This window comes from Pinus tabuliformis, chromosome 2_1, assembly GCF_031772625.1.
Source record: "Pinus tabuliformis cultivar Carrire ecotype Pingquan chromosome 2_1, CPIR1, whole genome shotgun sequence".
Classification (NCBI taxonomy): Eukaryota; Viridiplantae; Streptophyta; class Pinopsida; order Pinales; family Pinaceae; genus Pinus; species Pinus tabuliformis.
In genome coordinates, this window is record NC_142299.1 from 958005720 (window position 1) to 958014259 (window position 8540).

Genomic DNA, 8540 nt, shown 5'->3' on the forward strand with positions numbered 1-8540 from the left:
GGGCACAGATCAATATTGCATGTTTCGTCAAGAATATCATTCAAAGAAGACGTGCCCACAGTGGAATCAAGGCATGAGCATAGTTGCTACATAGCTTGTTGATTCGATAATGGCTGAAGAGCAAACTAAGCCTACTGAATAAAAGGAATAAGCTACTACAACTGATGAAACCCCAAGTGTCGACCATGCAGTGAACATGTTTAACTGTATACTCACACCCAAAAGCGTACTGCCAATAGGCAGCCTCTGAGTGACAATCTAGCCCAGAAGAAAACCAACCAGTACAACTTGAGAAGCCAAGGACCAACCACTACAATTGAGTTTTTGAAGCATAAATTCAAAGAAAACCTGTTAAGGAAAATGAACCCACCAGCTAACTCAACACAGAACACTCAGGGCAAGTCTAGGTAAGTAATCTCAACAAAAGTGTTTTCGACATAAGTAAGGGCAAAACCATCACTCTGAAGACCAAGAACCAAGTTACATCCCCGAACACCTCGGCCAGTTTTCTCGTTGTGGACTATAACATTGTCAACAACATGAAGAATGTTTGTGCAAGCATTCCAATGTTAGAATCAACAAAGATCATGAGCCAGCAGGACATCCTCCTATAGGCACTTGCGCGGACCTCCACAGGTAATGCTACCTCTTCAGACAAGGGATCTGTAAGTCTCCTAGTTCTCTCAAATCTGTACTCAATGCACTTACAATGGATGTGAATACACTCTACCCACCTTTCTTGTTAAATTTTGAAATTTTCAATTTAAATGTACAAAATGTCTTGGTTGATTATGGTGCATCGGTGAATGTAATGTCATTATCTCTTTCCAAGAAAATCAATGCTAAATGGGACAAAACAGAGGCACAGATTATTCAGCTAGACATGACTCCTGTCTAGGCAATTGGTGAACTCTGAGATGTCATCCTCCGCTTATCATCCGACGGATGAGTCCACCAATGTATCAACATAGTGATTATGGACATTCCAGAGGAATACAAAGTGTTTTTTAGCAGATATTGGTCTAGCAAGGTACAAGGGTAATTTTCCATAGACTGGTCACACTTATGGCTTTCGTATAGGGGCAGAAATAATCAGATCTAGGTAAAATCAGAGAGATATATGAAACACATTGTCACTCCCTTGAACGAACATAATGAACCGATGGATTTCACATAATTAATTTTCAGCAATTGATTCCTTAAAACTCAACTAGGGTGTTATCTTGCACAACTATCCCCAGTCCCACTAGATACACAGTTGGATCTCCTTCCCTATCCAACTGGTGATGATGAACTTTGTACAGTTAATAGTAGTTGCAGTAGTACTAGTGTAGTTCTATGTCCATGTACATATGATATTTGGACTATGCACTTCGATGGTTCCAAAACACAGAGGAGCTCTTGAGCTGGTTGCATTTTAATAGACCCATTGCAAAGAAAGCATTTGATCTCTAGCCACTTGGAATTTTAGTGCATGAACAACACTACAAAGTATAAGGCACTCATCTTGGGATTACGAAAGGCCATTGACCTCAATGTTTCCATCCTAAAAGTGGTAGGTGACTCAGAAATTGTGGTGTGATAGGTACGTAACACCATACATTGTGTGTCACCTCATCTTAGAAGTTATCAACAAGAGGTGTGGCGCCTTATTTCACATCTCCAAGCTTTTAATATTATTTATGTTCCAAGAATGTGTAACGCAGGTGAAAATACATTAGAAAACATTGTTGCTAGGTTGTCACCATTGAGGGATAGTTTTTTGGTTGAAATCCTTTATAAGCCTTGTGTCCCTGACAATATCACTAATTTACCCATTTTTTATGACGACCAGTAGATATTGTGCTTCATTGTGAACGTTGATGTATTTAAATACGCAACGATTGATGAGGACGAGCATGAAAAAGAATTGCGGGATGCAGTTAGTGCAAGTAAAGGAAACCTCATCCCTAAGGGTGTGGTATCATTGGAAATGTTGTATGACCTGCAGAATCACTTTTGGAGACCTGTCAATGCCAAGACCCACAGTTCCACGCTGTCGCACGAGCATATTAACTTGGGAATAGATAAAGATATGAAATATGTCAATATCGGTACTTGTTGCACACCACAACAGTGACAAACCTTTATCTGCGTATTCAAGCAATACCATGATGTCTTCATGTGGACGTACGATGAAATCAAGACATATGACATGCAAATAATCCAACATGTGATACCGATTAAGGAAGGGGCCAAGTCATTCCAACAGAAGCTAAGTAAAGTACATCCAATAGCTTAAGCTTCTTAATTAAAAAGAGTTGAGAAAATTGTTGGCTGCATGGATCATATATAGAGTGTGACACTCAATGTGGGTGTCAAATTTGGTCCTGGTAAGGAAGAAGTCTGGGGAAATTTGCCTGTGTGTAGATTTCGGAAATCTCAACCATGCCTCGGACAAGGACAACTACCCCATGCCATCCATGGAACAAATATTGCAAACAGTATTAATGTTGAAATGTTTTCTCTATTAGATGGTTATTTCAGATAAAACCAAGTTTTGGTTGCAAATCCTTACATACTCAAAACCACGTTTCAAACGAAGTGGGGCATGTTCGCATTCAGACAAATGTCGTTTGGGCTAATCAACCCTAGTGCAACATTCCAATGTGTTATGGACATCACTTTCCATGGACTCATTGGACAGAGCATAGTGGTCTATCTTGACGATGTAATAGTGTTCTCCAAATAGAAGTCAGACCGCATACGCCACTTAAGGAATATTTTTTAGCGATGTCGCAAGTACGAGATATCCTTAAATCCCAATAAAAGTATCTTCGCAGTGTCTGAGTGTAATCTATTGGGCCACATCATTGCTAAAATTGGGATTAAGGTAGAGCCAGACAGGGCCAATACAATCACGCAAATACCCTTCCCAATGAATAAGAAAGCCATGCAATCTTTCTTGAGGAAAATCAATTTCTCCGCAAGTTCATCTCCGACTATGCCCAGATTGTCAAACCAATAAAGGAGATGGTGAAGAAAGATAGAGTTTACAAATGGGATAAAAGGGAAAAGGATGTGTTTTCCCATATTAAGCAGGATATAGTAGAAGCACCGCATTGTACAGCCTAGACTTCGATAAAGATTTATTTCTCTACACGTTTTCTTCTGATGCCTCTCTTGTTGTTGTACTCACTCATAAGGATGAAATGAATAATGAGTGGACTATCTCCTTCATGAGAGCAAGTTTGTAAGGACCATAGCTTAACTACCCCACCGTGGACAAATAGGCTTATGCATTATACAATGCAGTAAATCATTTTCGACCATATCTATTAGAGAACCATTGTGTTATCTTTGTCCCGCACCCAGTAGTCAGATCATTGCTTGTTCAACAAGAGTTGGGTGAAAGGAGAGCGAACTGGATGACCGGGTTGCAAGAGTATGATCTAGAAATCAAGCCAGTTCACACGATCAAGGGCCATGGTCTTTGTCAACTAGTAGTAGAAGTAGTAAATGTGAAGGAGGAAGAAGAAGAGCTTTCAGGATGGGAGCAAGAAATTGAGATGTATAACGTTGAGCGAGCCTCCCCCACTACAAACACAAACTCTTGGTACACGGATGTGCACCAATACCTTGAGCATGACACAGTGCCCTCCCACTTTTCTACATGGTAGAAGAGGGCACTTAGACTTAAAGCATTATCTTATTAGTTGGTGCATGGGGTGTTGTTTAGAAAGCACCAAAACGGAGTAGTGCTCAGGTGTTTGAAGGCACATAATTCATAAAAGGTATTGTGTGACGGACCATCCGAGGGACACTTTGCAGGCAACACTACAGCGCATAAGGTTATATGGCCTGACTTTTACTGGCCTACAGTATTCAGAGATTCTTATGCTTATGTCTGCAAAAGTCCGGTCTGTCAAAGGTGTACCGGCAGAAACAAGAAGTCGGTCACCCCACTGCAGCCCATTATAGTGGAAGAACCTTTTCAACAGTGGGCCTTGGACATTATTGGGGAGATTTTCTCGCACTCGTCAAAGCAGCACCACTACATCTTAAATGCTACATATTACTTCACATGATGGATAGAAGTAGTTCCGCTCAAACAGGTGAATGATCAGGAATTCGTCAGCTTTCTGCAAAATGACATCATTTCTAGGTTCGGTGTTCCTACTCCACTTGTTTTTTACAATGCAACATACTTTTCATCATTAAGACTCTTGAATGGTGAACTAGAGGAGAAAGTGTATATTGAACAACCAGAGGGCTTTGTGGCACACAATAAAGAGACCCACATATGCAGGTTGAAGATGTAGAAATTATGGTGTAGATTTGCAACTGTTCATGAAGTTTTAATCAAAATCACAAGACACAAACCTACTCTACTGCTCTGCAGAATTCAATTCACAATTTAGAAAATCAATCACAAACCTGCAATGAGAAATAGCACACATGATCACATTATTTTTCCAAGGGAAAGAATTCTACTAAAATCCTCTTTGTCTGCTTGCATTAATCTGATGAATAGAGATGTATTATAATTGATTTGCTCAACTGAGCACAACCTGCAAGTGAATAACCTATCTCTTTGCCCATTGAGAAGCTCTAACCTAGACTTAGTCAATTTATGCCTCTGCTTGAGTCTTTATTTCCTTATGCATATCCTTGAGAAATTAGGCCCCTATTATTTAGGAAATTTCTCAAATTGGTTGTACAATTCCCAAGGTTGATCATATGACTGCATGCAACACCTGTACACTCAAGACTAGTCTACAATTCATGTTACACTGCCTTGGAATCTCCACTACAGCTGGGGAACTCGAATTCTCTGCATGCACTAGCTATTTTGGGTTGATTGATCAGGTCACTGGATTATCACTCAGTTAGACTGAAGTCTCACTGCACAACTAACCTTCCACTAGTTCCTTCAACAATTGGAACTAGTTTAACTCAAAACAACTTGAAATAAGTGTCCTTTGTTGCTACAAACTAACAATCACACATTCTTAACTGAACTCCAAGCCCTCTAACTCAAATTTACTGAGTAAATTGGGTGACACAAGCCATGTCACACAAGTTAACTGCATCCAAGTTGTTTGTTGGTGTGGAAATTCGAATTTTCTCAATTTAATCAAGGCAAAATCAAATTGAGAATTTCTTGTTGCATTTTTTAACACTCTCTTTCAACAAGAAAGGGATTATCAACCACACCTATCCTGCACTTGTGGAACTCGAACTTCCCTCTTGACAAAGCCTTTGTCAAAATGGCAGCATCTTGTTCCTCTGTCGGGATGTAATGGAGCACATTATTGGTTTCTGGACACAGTCCTATAAATAGTGATACCGGATATCTATATGCTTTGATTTATCATGAAATATAGGATTCTCAAAGAGCTTGATGCAAATATGATTATCACAATAGATCACAGTTGGATCCAACATCTGACCAAACAATCCTACAAGTATCTTTCTCATCTAGAACACCTCACATGTTGCTTGAATTACAACCATGTATTTTTCTTTTGTCGAGCTGAGTGTCATAGATCTTTGCTTCCTGTTATACCAGGATACCATTACGGACCCAGCACTGAAAATTCCACCTAATATACTCTTTCGATCGAATGGACTCCCTACCCAATTTGCATCTGTGAAGCCACATAGCTTCACTCCCTTTGTATGTTTGTACCATAGTCCAAACTGGGTAGTGCCTCTAAGGTACCATAAAGCATGCTTAGTTGCCTTCCAAAATAATTTGGTTGGCCTAATCATAGCTTGGCTTAATTGGTTAACTGCATAACACATATATGGTCATGTGTTCATAAGATACATCAGTGAACCCACTAGTTGTTGATAAATGGTAGCATCCACTTCTTCACCTAAAGTGGCATCCTCATTCCTCCAATTGGTCGTTATAGGTGTCTCCATGGGTTTACAACTCTCCATGTTGTTATCGGGAAAACTAGTGTCCATTCAGAGCTGCTAGTCCCACTAAGACGAGTAGCTATCTTAGAAACAAACAAACTAAAGTTACTTGTGTTTTCCTTTATGAGAGATAGATGAGAGAGAAGCAGAGAGTACCAACCTCAGTCTTTCACTAGTCTCCTTGCTTGTTTCCTCTCTCCTTTGATAGAGCTTTCGCCACTCCTTCCTCGCTTGTCCCGCTTCAAAGAACACCTGTAGAGTCAAGGCAGCAAAATACAATCAAATCATAGAGATCTATAACCATAAATAATGTAGGATCAGATGTACATTAACCATACAAATGCATATACAGATAAAAGATTCAGAGATATACAAACATATGGAGGAAAACTCAAATAGCTTTATTGATAGAAGTAGTAGAAGAGAGGATTACAACCCGACTGTCTGATCCACCATCATCCTCCCAGCATGAAAGCCCTCTTCACCTCATACAAATCAAGATCATCCAACAATGTCTTCAAAGAGAAACCAACAGCACTTCCTTGCAAATTACAAAATTCCAGCCTCTGGATCTCTAGGATGAGGGATCCATATATAGATGTTTACAGGAGAGTGAGTCAGCTTCTGGGATTTTTATTAGTGTCATTTCACTGATAGTTCTTGGTTCCACTTGGAGATTTTAGATCTCTTACTCATCCCTGGGCGAATTCAAAGAGGCAAGTGTCATATGAGCAGTTTCTAGAATATTCTCTCGGTTTCCACCTAGCAAACTGCTTCTGCCATTTGTTTGCTCTTGCTCATCGCACCCTACAGAAGGGCTTTCCAGTATGCATCGCACCCCCATGTGTAATAGGTGAGATGCATCGCACCCTATGCATGGAGCAGCCTGTATGGTCCAGTTTTGACCATTTCTGAGTAGTTTTTCATGGAGAACTTCTGGGAGATGATGTAATCAGCTGACCTTGTTCTTTAGGGTATGAAACAACACTTTTATGGGTTTGGAAGCTCTTGGTTTATGGACATATGTGATTGGGGTTGCAGTGCCCAAATATGTCTATAACACATGCAGAACTTTTGTAGTATCTCATTTGCATACTTGCCTTGAAACACAAATAGTTCCCCATCGCCTTGCCATACTTCCAACCCGAGGCAGTAATGCATGAGACCCATGTCCTTCTTTTCAAATTCCCTTACAAGGTCCTCCTTGCAAGATCTAATCAGTTGCTCATCACCAGTAAAAATTAAATAATCAACATGTAAGATGTGATATAGGTTTGCATCCGCTTCACTTTTGGTGAAGCCCAAACCGATGAGATAATTGATGATCCTGGTATCCCAAGCATAGGTTGTTTATTAAGATCGTATAACGCTCGCTTGAATCTGCACACATGAGACTCTCGATTAAATTTCTCAAAACCTTTTGGTTGCTTTATGTACACCTCCTTCTCAATAAACCCATTGAGAAATGTTGATTTTACATCCATTTTGTGGATCTTCCACCCCATTTGTGAAGCCAGTGCAAGAACTGAACTAATGGATGAGTACCTTTCTATAGGAGCAAATGTCTCCTCATAGTTATTTCCCTCAACTTGAGAGTATCCCTTGGCCACAAATATGGCCTTATGCTTCCTTGTGCTTCCGTCTACTACATGCTTAACATTGAAGATCCATCTTGAACCCACAACTGATTTATTTGTTGGTCTTGGGACCACTTCCCAAACATTGTTCTTTACAATGAATTTGTATTCCTCCACCGTTGCATCAACTCATATAGGTTTCTCTGCTGCTTCCTCGAAAGAGGATGGCTCAGTATCTACGAGCTTAGTCATTAGAGCAATGTAGTCAGTGTACCGTTCAGGTGAACTTCCCTACCTGCGCAAATTTGAAGGAGCTCCCACATTCTCCCTCGCATCCTACACAAGTCTATCAGCTTCTCTAGTTCTTTTTCTGCCTTCTCTAGATGGTTTTGCTTTAGTGGATGTCTCCACTCTCTGCTCCTAATTTTTTGGTTGCTCCACAACTTCCTGAGGCTCCTCCTTTGGAGTTAAAAGCTCCTCTTCTTGTGGGATCTGAATCTCCCTCTCAAGAGAGCACCACATGGATTTCTCCTCATCAAACTTTACATCCCTTCGCACAACTATCATTTTAAGGGACAGTAAGTACAAACGATAGTTATGAGGAGATTCTATGTAACCCACAAATACCCCCAACTCTGTTGTCGGCTCAAGCTTTTTCCTTGATTCTTTAGAGACATGGCAGTGAACAGAGGCTCCAAAAAACTTGAAGTGCGACACATTCAGCTTCATCCTCGAGAAATCCCCCTCCGGTGTCATAATACCAAGAATCTGATGAGGACTCCAATTTTGCAAATAAACTATTGTGTTGCATGTTGTAGCCCACAAATGAAAAGGTAGGCCTTCGTCATGTAACATAGCTCTCACAGCTCTCACAATGCTACAGTTATTTCTCTCAACCACCCCATTCTGTTGAGGGTTGTGGGGTGTTGTCAACTCTCTTCAAATGCCTTCTTTCGCACAAAAGATTATGAATTCATTCAAAATGTACTCACCACCATTATCGCTCCTGAGAGCCTTCACCTTCTTGTCGGTTTCTTTCTCAACCAATGCCTTGAA